Source organism: Oryx dammah, unplaced genomic scaffold, assembly GCF_014754425.2.
Source record: "Oryx dammah isolate SB20612 unplaced genomic scaffold, SCBI_Odam_1.1 HiC_scaffold_19, whole genome shotgun sequence".
In the NCBI taxonomy this organism is placed as follows: Eukaryota; Metazoa; Chordata; class Mammalia; order Artiodactyla; family Bovidae; genus Oryx; species Oryx dammah.
In genome coordinates, this window is record NW_024070203.1 from 58,734,049 (window position 1) to 58,747,015 (window position 12,967).

Here is a 12,967-nt window from a genome sequence, read left to right on the forward strand (position 1 = left end):
TTTAATATGCTGTCTAAGTTGTTCATGGCCTTCCCTAGTAGCTCAAATGGTAAAGCATCCACCTGTAATGCAGGAGACCAAGGTTCAATCCCTGGGTCGAGAAGATCTCCTGGAGAAGGAAATGGCAACCCACTCCAGTATTCTTGCCTAGAGAATCCCACGGACAGAGGAGCCTGGTGGGCTACAATCTATAGGGTCGCAAAGAGTCGGACACAACTGAGCGACGAACACACACACACACACACACACACACACACACACACACGTTGTTCATAGTTTTTCTTCCAAGGAGCAAGTGTCTTTTAATTTCATGGCTGCAGTCACCATCTGCAGTGATTTTGGAGCCCAAGAAAATAAAGTCTGTCACTGTTTCCATTGTTTCCCCTTCTATTTGCATGAAGTGATGGGACCAGATGCCATGATCTTCCTTTTTTTGATGTTGAGTTTTAAGCCAACTTTTTCACTTTCCTTTTTCACTTCTAAGAAAGTTTTTTAGTTCTTTCAGTTCAGTTCAGTTCAGTCGCTCAGTTGTGTCTGACTCTTTGTGACCCCATGAATTGCAGCACGCCAGGCCTCCCTGTCCATCACCAACTCCCGGAGTTCACTCAAACTCATATCCATTGAGTCAGTGATGCCATCCAGCCATGTCATCCTCTGTCGTCCCCTAATCCTCCTGCCCCCAATCCCTCCCAGTATCAGAGGCTTTTCCAATGAGTCAACTCTTCCCTTGAGGTGGCCAAACTTATGGAGTTTCAGCTTTAGCATCATTCCTTCCAAAGAACACCCAGGACTGATCTCCTTTAGAATGGACTGGTTGGATCTCCTTGCAGTCCAAGGGACTCTCAAGAGTCTTCTCCAGCACCACAGTTCAAAAGCACCAATTCTTCGGCACTCAGCTTTCTTCACAGTCCAACTCTCACACCCATCATGACTACTGGAAAAACCGTAGCCTGGACTAGATGGACCTTTGTTGGCAAAGTAATGTCTCTGCTTTTGAATATGTTCTCTAGGTTGGTCATAACTTTTCTTCCAAGGAGTAAGCATCTTTTAATTTCATGGCTGCAATCACCATCTGCAGTGATTTTGGAGCCCCCCAAAATAAAGTCTGACACTGTTTCCACTTTTTCCCTATCTATTTCCCATGAAGTGATGGGACCAGATGCCATGATCTTCGTTTTCTGAATGTTGAGCTTTAAGCCAACCTTTTCACTCTCCTCTTCCACTTTCATCAAGAGGCCTTTTAGTTCCTCTTCACTTTCTGCCATAAGCATGTTGTCATCTGCATATCTGAGGTTATTGATATTTCTCCTGGCAATCTTGATTCCAGCTTGTGCTTCATCCAGCCCAGCATTTCACATGATGGGAAACCTTTGGGATTGTTGATAGCATTAAGTGAGATTCTGAATATAAAGTACTTATAGTTCAAAGCATAAGTATTCAATAAATGTGTTCACATGTGTAACAGTGAGAATAAATAGGTAAAGTAAGAAGTAAGGAAAACTTGTCCCAGGACAGAGGCAATAGGAATACTAAGGGACATAAACAGGAAAAGAAGGCCATAATAACAAAGTTGACAATAGTCTGAGAGATTGAAGGAAAATCAAGATAATATCATACCATGGAAGCCACAGGAAGCACAGGTTATTTCAGAAAGAAGCTCTTGGTGAACAGTGTGAGATCCTGCTGTAAGAGGAGGTATCTTAATTTAAAGACTAGGAATATTAAGTGGAAAATTCTTGCCTGACATCATGTAGAAAAAATGGTGAAGTGAGACAGCAACTATGTGTTCAATCCAGGAGCTATGCTGCCTTTTTCCTCTGCAACAGAATATCTGATTTTAATAGACATCAGGGTGAATATATGTCTCAGTCTTCATTACATGTTGGCAAGGCTGTTTTACTGGGTCATAGCCAGTGGGTTAAAAGCATGGGTGACACGTGAGGCTATTGGCAGTTATGTCTAAAAGAAGGGAGCCATCTGAACAGCATGATAACCAATGAAACAAACAGGCAACCTGTGGAATGGGAGAAAATATTTCACAAACCATAATATTCACATAAGGGGCTAATATCCAAAATATATAGGAACTTATACCACTAAATAGCAAAGGACAAATAATTAATTTAAAAATTTGACAGAGGCTCTCAATAGATATTTTTCTAAAGAAGACGTAAAAATGGCCAAAGAGTCCATGGAAAAAATCAAATCAAAATCATCAGGGAAATGCAAATCAAAATCACAAGGAGATATCACTTCACACCTATTAAAATGGCTATTATCAAAGATAAGAGATAAGAGTTGGCTACAATGTTGAGAAACGGGAACCTTTGTGCACTGGTGGTAGAAATGTGAATTGGAACAGCCACTGTGGAAAAGAGTATGGAGGTTCCTCAAAAGCTTAAAAATAAAACTACCATATTATGTAGCAATCACACTTCTGAGTATATATCCAGAAGAATTTAAATGAGGATTTCAAAGAGATATCTACATTCCCATGTTCATTGCAGCATTATTCACAGTAGCAGAGATGAGGAAATGACCCAAATAGTCATCAACAGATGAATGGATAAAGAAAATGTGGTGCGTGCAAGTATTTCAACCTTTAAAAAGAAGCAAATTCCATCCCTTGTGATAACAAGGATAGACCTATAAGACGTTATGATAAGTTAATTAAGTCAGTCACCCAAGATCAAATGCAGCCATGATTTATCTTATATGAGGGGTCTAAAATAGTCAAATGTATAGAAGTAGACAATAGAATGTTGGTTACCAGGAAATGGAGACAGAGATTTATGGGGAGTTGTTCTAATGGATAAAGGTTAGTTATGCAAGATGAGAAAGTTCCAGAGATGTGATGTACAATATAATCGGTATAGTTAATAAGATATTGTATACTTAAAAATGTGTTAAGAGGGTTAATCTCATATTGTATCCTTAACACACACACACACAACCGCAAAGGGACACAAGGAAATTGCTGGAGGTGATGAATACATTTATTACCTTGACTGTGATGATGGTAAAATGGGCATATACATATGTCCAAACTCGCAAAATTGTGTGCAGTTCTTTGTATACCAGTTCTTCTTCAATAAAGCTTGAGGGGTGGTCAAAAAGAAGAGAGCCTCCAACTGCTCCTTCCAGCTGGAATTCAGACATTGTGGCTGCCACTCAAATGAACTCTGATTTGGGGACATTTTGTGTCGCATGCCGCTGAATCTAATTATAGCTACTGAAGTGGCAACTTTGGAATTTGACCTGAGCTCCATTTAGTTCTTCTTGATTCCAACATAGTTTCTCCTAATACAATGGTTTACCGTCTGTCCTTTAAATGATCCAAAAAACAGACCAGAGCCCCTTTTGACCTGGTCCACCATCCCCAGTGGTGCCACAAGCTCTTGTGTAATTTCAAGAGTGGAGTTCGTTTTGCTTCTGTTCCCACAGAAAGTGCTCACCTCTGCACTTTCTAGTACCTGGGCATGCTCAGTTGTTCAGTCATGTCCAACTCTTTGAGACCTCATGGACTATAGTTTGCCAGGCTCTTCTGTCTGTGGAATTTTCCAGGCAAGAATCCTGGAATGGGTTGCCATTTCCTTCCCTAGGGGATCTTCTTGACTGAGGGATTGAGCTCCCATCTCCATCTCCTTCATTGGCAGGTGAATTCTTTACCACTGAGCCACCTGGGAAACCTAGCACCTAGGAGATGAACAATTCTGGGATGTTCTGTGGAGTAAGGACACTGCTGGTTGAATCAAAGGTTACAGGTCACTGTTGTTAGTCTGAACCTAAAAGACAATATCTGAGAGTACACTGACTGGAAAGCAGTGGACACTCAGGGTAGGGAAGAGAGAAATATAGATTATGGAAAGATATAATGAAAGGAAAACCCCTCTCAAGTCAGCACAATGGAAACCAGATTTGCTTTGTCTTTACATAGTTTAGTGGGCTTAAGCTGGTCTATCGGAGAAGGCAATGGCAACCCACTCCAGTACTCTTGCCTAGAAAATCCCATGGACGGAGGAGCCTGGTAGGCTGTAGTCTGTAGGATCACTAAGAGTCAGACACGACTGAGCGACTTCACTTTCACTTTTCACTTTCATGCATTGGAGAAGGGAATGGCAACCCACTCCAGTGTTCTTGCCTGGAGAATCCCAGGGACAGGGGAGCCTGGTGGGCTGCTGTTTATGGGGTTGCACAGAGTCGGACACCACTGAAGAAACAGCAGCAGCAGCAGCAGCAGCAGCCAGCTGGTCTATAACCTGTTTCACTCCTAAACTCTTATACTTTTCATGAACTCACACGTGCCATAGAAAAGCTTCAAAGTAACCTAGGGACATTTGGAAATTTTACCACATAGGACCTAGCAAAGCAAAGGATTGGGTGTAAACCATCATTGACATGACCTTGGCCTGCCAGTAGTGATGTTGAAATGCCCATTTGGGCACAATTTATTCATGACTGATAGACTATATTTTTCACTTCAGCCACTCATATCAAGAATATTCCCTCTGGATACAGAATTATTGAATTTAAACAAACACTTATTGGGCACCTATAATTGGTCCAACTAACAAGCATTTAGGTTGATTTAGACTATTGCCTACACCTAATTAGTATTCCAATTTAACAAACTATGCTAACTGATCCCTGAAGATTCATTAGTAAAGGTTTTCTTTGCTTCACAAATGCTCAGTTAGAATTCCATACCTAAGAAATGCATTAATTAAATCACCACTTCACATTGAAGAATGGTTCCTCCCACAAGTTTAGAGAACTTGTGTGCCCTGGTTAACTGTTTTGGGTATTTAAGCATTTAATGTCTCTTTTCTCCCTAGGTGTCACATATATTGCCATCCAAAGTCTGCTATTCAGACACATTTAGCAGGGATCAAGAGATGTTTGTAAATATCAGTAATGAGAGCATGAGGCTTTAAATAAGGAAACATGGTTTGGGATGCAAAGGCTCAAGTTGTATATGAATTTGCTTATTGTTTGTGGTGTGTTGTCTCACAATTACATAAGCTGATAATGGTTGATGGTTATTCTTTTGTTGTGCTTGAAGTCAATATTCTACTCCTTCTTTTTGAGTTGTATGGCCATCAAACAAACTAGCAAAAACTTGTTATAAGGGCTTTGTGATCATTGATACTTCAAGGTGAGCTGTAAGTGAGAAAGAATAAAGTGAATAATTCACCTGTCAGAATTTTCAGTACCGTTGTCTGCTACAGCTTCTTGTAAAGTTCGTTTCAAACTTTTTCATGGAGTACTGGATGGAAAGCCTTCTGCATTACTGTTAATGGTCTAAAGCGTGATCTTCAGATTCCTTAGGATAGTAGAATGATTGGGTGTGATCACTCACCTAGAACCAGACATCCTGGAATGTGAAGCCAAGTGGGCCTTAGAAAGCATCACTACAAACAAATCTAGTGGAGGTGATGGAATTCCAGTTGAGTTATTTCAAATCCTGAAAGGTGATGCTGTGAAAGTGCTGCACTCAATATGCCAGCAAATTTGGAAAACTCAACAGTGGCCACAGGACTGGAAAAGATCAGTTTTCATTCCAATCCCAAAGAAAGGCAATGCCAAAGAATGCTCAAACTACTTCACAATTGTACTCATCTCACAAGCTAGTAAAGTAATGCTCAAAATTCTCCAAGCCAGGCTTCAGCAATACATGAACCATGAACTTCCAGATGTTCAAGCTGGTTTTAGAAAAGGCAGAGGACCCAGAGATCAAATTGCCAACATCTGCTAGATCATGGAAAAAAACAAGAGAGTTCCAGAAAAACATCTATTTCTGCTTTATTGACTATGCCAAAGCCTTTGACTGTGTGGATCACATTAAACTGGAAAATTCTGAAAGAGATGGGAATACCAGACCACCTGACCTGCCTCTTGAGAAACCTGTATGCAGGTCAGAAAGCAACAGTTAGAACTAGACATGGAACAACACACTGGTTCCAAATAGGAAAGGGAGTACATCAAGGCTGTATATTGTCACCCTGCTTATTTAACTCATATGCAGAGTACATCATGAGAAACGCTGGGCTGGATGAAGCACAAGCTGGAATCAGGATTGCTGGGAGAAATATCAATAACCTCAGATATGCAGATGACAGCACCCTTATGGCAGAAAGTGAAGAGGAACTAAAAAGCCTCTTGATGAAAGTGAAAGAGGAGAGTGGAAAGGTTGGCTTAAAGCTCAACATTCAGAAAATGAAGATCATAGCATCTGGTCCCATCACTTCATGGCAAATAGATGGGGAAACAGTGGAAACAGTGTCAGACTTTATCTTTTTTGGGCTCCAAAATCACTGCAGATGGTGATTGCAGCCATGAAATTAAAAGATGCTTACTCCTTGGAAGGAAAGTTATGACCAACCTAGACAGCATATGGAAAAGCAGAGACATTACTTTGCCAACAAAGGTCCGTCTAGTCAAGGCTATGGGTTTTCCAGTGGGCATGTATGGATGTGAGAGTTGGACTGTGAAGAAAGCTGAGTGCCAAAGAATTGATGCTTTTGAACTGTGGTGTTGGAGAGGACTCTTGAGAGTCCCTTGGACTGCAAGGAGATCCACCAGTCCATTCTAAAGGAGATCAGTCATGTGTGTTCATTGGAAGGAATGATGCTAAAGCTGAAGCTCCAGTACTTTGGCCACCTCATGCGAAGAGTTGACTCATTGGAAAAGCCTCTGATGCTGGGAGGGATTGGGGGCAGCAGGAGAAGGGGACGACCAAGGATGAGATGGCTGGATGGCATCACCAACTCGATGGATATGAGTTTGAGTGAACTCTGGGAGATAGTGATGGACAGGGAGGCCTGGGGTGCTGCAATTCATGGGGTTGCAAAGAGTCGGACACAACTGAGCAACTGAACTGAACTGAACTGTTTAAAAATATCAGTATTGGCTGCATTCACACTGCCCCAATCTACTGCTTCAGTTTCTAAGGGGATGCCTGGGAAACTCTTTCAAATTACACCTTTTTTGTCTCTCTTTCTTATCCTAGCCCCTCAATTCCATTTGTATTTTGATATAATTTATTTCCCCATCTCTCACCTTACCTTATTGAAAACTTCGGATCTAAAAACAGGGTCCTTCATCCATTGCTTTAGAGAGAATCATCTTACAACCAATTTTGTTTAGTTAGGGTAATGATGTAAAGTGAAAATACCTGTATTTTAAAATGTTAACACATATTCTGAGAGGTAAAACTATTAAGGTATGGTAAGCCAATGCATTTCTCTTAGGAGAACATCATGTACAGATTGAATTTTGAGCAGATTTTTGAGAGAGCAGTAACAGATAATGGTGTGGCCGAGGAGGGGAAAGCATCTCGTGTTTTGGCAAAGGATGAAACAGACAAATCAGGGGTGAGGAATCAAAAATGTTCAGGAGAGCAATAATGTTGGGAGAAAGTACTGACTTGTCACTGGCCAAGTTTTCAGAAAGGACCAGTTATGACAAACAGCTCCTACTTTCACTCACTTTTTCCTAAGGTCAGAGAGGTGAATGAGTGATGAGAGACTGGATCTAGGGTCAATTAATCAATCTCCCGTCCCCCCATCTTCTTTCTCTTCCTTCGGCTAGCCTCCACAGTGCAGTATCCTCACCTCCTCTCCCTCAGGCACTGTCCCTACCCTGCCTGGGACTGGTTGGCAATTCAAGAGAAAGGCAAAGGAAAACCATACTCTATAACCTAGCTGATATTCTAGGATAAGGCTGATATTTTACCTTTATCCCTTTGAATTTTCTGTACCCATTCTCATCATATTTGTTCTGCTGGGTTAAAAGAAAGGCAATATTATGTCCTTTAAATCTCAAGTCATGGTCTAATTGCAAAGGAAGTAGAGAATTAAGATAAACCTACTTATCTTCCTGAAACTCCATTTTCACCATGCTCTGTTTCTCTCCTTCATATGATTTCGATCATCTCCATAAAAAGTCTCAGTTTCTCTGATTTCTCAAGGCCTCCCATTTTTTACTTCTGCTTTACTTAAGCAATCTTATTTCTCACTGTGTGGAGCGGATCAATCATGGCCCTTGCCATCCTCAGGGCCCTTTCTAAGGGGAACTGTTCTTCCTACTTAGGCGCAGTCTTAGGTATCCATTTCCATACCACATGACTCCTGGTCCCAGCTGCTGATTAGGGATGGACATGTGACCCAAGGGCAACCAGTGTATACTCTGACCAGCAGTATATCACCTGACTTTGTACAGAAAGCTCTGATCAAACAAGGATGAAAGTAATAAACTGGGATGATCAGAAAGTGTTTCTCAGGAGTTTGAAGGGGAAAGAAAGAGTGAATCAGGCAGTAATCTAAGGGAACAGGGTAGTTGGGAGCTAGACAAGAAATGAACTCAAAGAGAAGCAGAGACTGACAGAGGCTGGTAGTGTTGGAAAGGATGACTGGAAGAAGCTGGCATTTCAGGACCATGAAACCTCATGCACCATCTTTCTACCATAATTTATTTGACCTCAGAGGATGTGCTTTTCCACACAAGTTGCTCACAAATTTGCACATAAGCTCTGGACTCCTGAACACGCCTGATGGGGTCCTGCATGTTCTGTTCATGTCCTACCTTTTCTTAGCTCTTGCCTCTCTGGCACCCATGCCCTGAGCATCGTCACATTGTCCTTGAAGCTTTTCAAAGGTGCCAAGTTCTTTCCAACCTCGGAGTTTTCCTACAGGTTCTTCTTGAACGCTGTGAATTACTTTACCCCACCTCACTCACTCCCAACACTTTTATTTCCCTGCTGGCTTTCTTTTCATTTAAATTCCAAGTGAAATGTTAGTCCCTTGGACCTCCCCAAGTGCAATGTGATCTCTGTCTTATTCTGAACACTTCCTGTTCCACCGTTTCATAGTGCTAGTCATCCTTTGCAATGATATCTTTACTTGCACATTTATTTATTTCATGACTACTCCTTCCATTAGTCTAGAAGCCACACATGGAATAAGGAGAAGGTGCATATTTCTTCACCACTGTGTTCTTAGCATTTAGCTCAATACCTAGGACATTGTAGATTTTTAATAGCCATTAAATGAATGAATGAATGAAATATATTAAATGATCTCCCCACTTTGGCTCAATCCTAACTACCTTTCTTAAATCCAGATGTCAGATCCTTCACTCCTTTCTCTATCTCAGTGCTTCTTTTTTCTCCCATCTTGTAATTACATTTATAGTTCAATCACTAAAAGTGCTTTTGACATACATTATTATATCATTCGTTATTCCTTAATTGTTTTATGCATGGTTCGCTAATTTATCCACTGATGAAAGCAGGGACTTTGACACATGCCATGGATCCCCTCCTTTCTTAAAGTGCCTAACACAGTACTAGACATGTTATGAAAATTTAATAAATACTTGGCAGCCTGAATCAAGTCCCTTTCTGTGACTGCACCAAAAGACAGATATGAGATGCTATGCAGTTCTAGAGACTTACATTGAAGTCTCACATGTTAGGGAAAAAGTTCATCAAGATAAGGAACTGTGCTTTTTGTCATCCTTGTCTCAGCGACTGAGAAATAAAGGCCCACGGTCGAAGATCTGGAATAAGCCTTGGGGAGGTTTTAAAGTCCATCTAAAAACATAGTCCTAATGTGTTTCTCAATTAAAACTTAGACAACTAAGACCTGCTTTATGCTTTGAATACTAATAATCAGATTCATTGGTTCCCTTTGCATGAGCAAAGTCGTAAGTGGGGAGAAAGTCCTGTCTATTCCCTCAAATTAGACTTTAACATTTCCTAGCATAAAATTCAAAAGTATTGCTTTTAGTTCTACGTTTTGGACCTAGCTACCTTACTTTAAAAAATCTTATCTTTACCTCACCTCCATACCTAGATTATAAAAATCTTTGAAAACAGGCACCATATCTTCTTTCTTTTCAAAGAAATAGTTTTTATTAATTTAGTTTTACTTATTTAAATAAAATTTACATGCAATAAAGATGCACATATTTCAAGTGTACAGTTTGAGTTTTGACATATGTTTACACCCAATAACTACCACAGTCAAGATGCTGAACTTTCTTAAAATTTATTTATTTCTGGCTGTGCTGGCTCTTTGTTACTGCTCAGGCTCTTCTCTAGTTGTGGCGAGCGGGGGCTCCTCTCCAGCTGCAGTGCACAAGCTTCTTATTGCGGTGGCTTCTCTTGCTGCAGAGCCCCGGGTCTAGGGTATGTGGGCTCCAGCAGTTGGCAGCTCACAGGCTTAGCTGCTCCGGGGCCTGAGGGATCCTCCTAGATCAGGGATCAGAACTGTGTCCACTACATTGGCAGGTGGATTGTTAACCACTGGGCCAGCAGGGAACCCCAAGACACTGAACATTTCTAATACCTCCAAATTTTCTATGTGATCTTGAACCTCATGCCTCACTGTGTGTCCCTTATGTTATGAAATCACTTACCTATTTCTGTTATTTTTTTTCTATTTCTGTTATTACAGATTAAATTTCATTTTATAGATCCCTTATATTATGAAATCATTTACCCATTTGTTATTATTATAGATAAAATTTCATTTATAGATCCCTTATATTATGAAATCAATTACCTATTTCTATTATTATAGATAAAATTTCATTTTATAGACTTCTATTAAAGTGTAAACATCAGTATATGCTCTTTATTGCCTGGATTTTTTTTCATTTAGTATAATAATTTTGTTGACTGTATAGAGCTTCTCCATCTTTGGCTGCAAAGAATATAATCAATCTGATTTTGGTGTTGACCATCTGGTGATGTCCATGTGTAGAGTCTTCTCTTGTGTTGTTGGAAGAGGGTGTTTGCTATGACCAGTGCATTTTCTTGGCAAAACTCTATTAGTCTTTGCCCTGCTTCATTCCACATTCCAAGGCCAAATTTTCCTGTTACTCCAGGTGTTTCTTGACTTCCTACTTTTGCATTCCAGTCCCCTATAATGAAAGGACATCTTTTTTGGGTGTTAGCTCTAAAAAGTCTTGTAGGTCTTCTTAAAATTGTTCAACTTCGGCTTCTTCAGCATTACTGCTTGGGGCATAGACTTGGATAACTGTGATATTGAATGGTTTGCCTTGGAGATGAACAGAGATCATTCTTTCGTTTTTGAGATTGCACTCAAGTACAGCATTTCGGACTCTTTCGTTGACCATGATGGCTACTCCATTTCTTCTGAGGGATTCTTGCCCACAGTAGTAGATGTAATGGTCATCTGAGTTAAATTCACCCATTCCAGTCCATTTTAGTTTGCTGATTCCTAGAATGTCGACATTCACCCTTGCCATCTCTTGTTTGACCACTTCCAATTTGCCTTGATTCATGGACCTGACATTCCAGGTTCCTATGCAATATTGCTCTTTACAGCATCAGATCTTGCTTCTATCACCAGTCACATCCACAGCTGGGTGTTGTTTTTGCTTTGGCTCCATCCCTTCATTCTTTCTGGAGTTATTTCTCCACTGATCTCCAGTAGCATATTGGGCACCTAATGACCTGGGGAGTTCCTCTTTTGGTATCCTATCATTTTGCCTTTTCATACTGTTCATGGGGTTCTCAAAGCAAGAATACTGAAGTGGCTTGCCAATCGCTTCTCCAGTGGACCACATTCTGTCAGACCTCTCCACCATGACCCGCCCATCTTGGGTTGACCTGCAGGCATGGCTTGGTTTCATTAAGTTAGACAAGGCTGTGGTCCTAGTGTGATTAGATTGACTAGTTTTCTGTGATTATGGTTTCAGTGTGTCTGCCCTCTGATGCCCTCTTGCAACACCTACCATCTTACTTGGGTTTCTCTTACCGTGGACGAGGGTTATCTCCTTACCGCCACCATTCCTGACCTTCAATGTGGGATAGCTCCTCTAGGCCATCCTGTGCCTGCGTAGCCACCGCTCCTCAGGTTGCTCCTCCCAGCTGCCGGCCCTGGCCTTGAAGAAAGTAGGGAAAACCGCTAGACCATTCAGGTATGACCTAAATCAAATCCTTTATGATTATACAGTGGAAGTGAGAAATAGATTTAAGGGCCTAGATCTGATAGAGTGCCTGATGAACTATGGAATGAGGTTCGTGACATTGTACAGCAGACAGAGATCAAGACCATCCCCATGGAAAAGAAATGCAAAAAAGCAAAATGGCTGTCTGGGGAGGTCTTACAAATAGCTATGAAAAGAAGAGAGGTGAAAAGCAAAGAAGAAAAGGAAAGATATAAGCATCTGAATGCAGAGTTCCAAAGAATAGCAAGAAGAGATAAGAAAGCCTTCTTCAGTGATCAATGCAAAGAAATAGAGGAAAACAACAGAATGGGAAAGACTAGAGATCTCTTCAAGAAAATTAGAGATACCAAGGGAACATTTCATGCAAAGATGGGCTTGATAAAGGACAGAAATGGTATGGACCTAACAGAAGCAGAAGATATTAAGAAGAGGTGGCAAGAATACACGGAAGAACTGTACAAAAAAGATCTTCACAACCCAGATAATCATGATGATGTGATCACTCATCTAGAGCCAGACATCTTGGAACGTGAAGTCAAGTGGGCCTTAGAAAGCATCACTACAAACAAAGCTAGTGGAGGTGATGGAATTCCAGTTGAGCTGTTTCAAATCCTGAAAGATGATGCTGTGAAAGTGCTGCACTCAATATGCCAGCAAATTTGGAAAACTCAGCAGTGGCCACAGGACTGGAAAAGGTCAGTTTTCATTCCAATCCCAAAGAAAGGCAATGCCAAAGAATGCTCAAACTACCACACAATTGCACTCATCTCACATGCTAATAAAGTAATGCTCAAAATTCTCCAAGCCAGGCTTCAGCAATACGTGAACCATGAACTCCCTGATGTTCAAGCTGGTTTTAGAAAAGGCAGAGGACCCAGAGATCAAATTGCCAACATCTGCTGGATCATGGAAAAAGCAAGAGAGTTCCAGAAAAACATCTATTTCTGCTTTATTGACTATGCCAAAGCCTTTGACTGTGTGGATCTCA